This window comes from Hemiscyllium ocellatum (assembly GCF_020745735.1).
Source record: "Hemiscyllium ocellatum isolate sHemOce1 chromosome 15 unlocalized genomic scaffold, sHemOce1.pat.X.cur. SUPER_15_unloc_14, whole genome shotgun sequence".
In the NCBI taxonomy this organism is placed as follows: domain Eukaryota; kingdom Metazoa; phylum Chordata; class Chondrichthyes; order Orectolobiformes; family Hemiscylliidae; genus Hemiscyllium; species Hemiscyllium ocellatum.
In genome coordinates, this window is record NW_026867450.1 from 254,011 (window position 1) to 255,460 (window position 1,450).

The following is a 1,450-nucleotide window of genomic DNA, read 5'->3' on the forward strand; positions in this document are numbered from 1 at the left end:
TGCCTGAGCACTCCCAAAAGCCTCTTAGGCGGAGAGCAGGCGCCGCACTACCGGCTCTGGGAGTCGTTGGCCGCTATTGTACATAGTCCGGTCCTTCCTCTGCCACCCGGCAAGTGCGATGGCTCTGCCTCCCTGCGGTGCCCGTCACCCAGGTTTGGAGAACACGATACTTAGAACATGTTGGCGGCTCGGGACCTGCAGGCGAAAGGGGCCCCGTGGTGCTGAGCACATCGACCTCGCGTCTCAGTGCAAGCCGGAGAGTTCGCGGAAGTCTTAACAGGCTTGCCTGACTCTTTCCGTCCGTTCTAAGAATCAGTCGGAGGCCGGGGCGGGGACGGTCTCTTGACACACGGAGGGTTGGCTTCCCTCCTCAGGCGTTTGTGTCGAAAATGAAGGCGAGAGATGCAAGCGTCCTGGTTCCCCTGGGTGCTGCCAGCAAGGGTGCAGGCTGACCCTTGCCTGAGCACTCCCAGAAGCCTCTTAGGCTGAGAGCAGACGCCGCACTACCGGCTCTGGGAGTCGTTGGCCGCTATTGTACATAGTCCGGTCCTTCCTCTGCCACCCGGCAAGTGCGATGGCTCTGCCTCCCTGCGGTGCCCGTCACCCAGGTTTGGAGAACACGATACTAAGAACATGTTGGCGGCTCGGGACCTGCAGGCGAAAGGGGCCCCGTGGTGCTTAGCACATCGACCTCGCGTCTCAGTGCAAGCCGGAGAGTTCGCGGAAGTCTAAAGCTTTTGACATTCGCTCAAAGCTTTGACAGGCTTGCCCGACTCTTTCCGTCCGTTCTAAGAATCAGTCAGAGGCTGGTGGGGAGGTCTCTTGACGCAAGGGGAGGGGTGGCGTCCCTCCTCAGGCGCTTGTGTCGAAAATGAAGGCGAGAGATGCAAGCGTCCTGGTTCCCCTGGGTGCTGCCAGCAAGGGTGCAGGCTGACCCTTGCCTGAGCACTCCCAGAAGCCTCTTAGGCTGAGAGCAGACGCCGCACAACCGGCTCTGGGAGTCGTTGGCCGCTATTGTACATAGTCCGGTCCTTCCTCTGCCACCCGGCAAGTGCGATGGCTCTGCCTCCCTGCGGTGCCCGTCACCCAGGATTGGAGAACACGATACTAAGAACATGTTGGCGGCTCGGGACCTGCAGGCGAAAGGGGCCCCGTGGTGCTTAGCACATCGACCTCGCGTCTCAGTGCAAGCCGGAGAGTTCGCGGAAGTCTAAAGCTTTTGACATTCGCTCAAAGCTTTGACAGGCTTGCCCGACTCTTTCCGTCCGTTCTAAGAATCAGTCAGAGGCCGGTGGGGAGGTCTCTTGACGCAAAGGGGAGGGGTGGCGTCCCTCCTCAGGCGCTTGTGTCGAAAAATGAAGGCGAGAGACGCGAGCGGCCTGGTTGCTTTGGGTGCTGCCAGGAAGGATGTGGTCTGACCCTTGCCTGAGCACATCCAAAAGCATGTGAT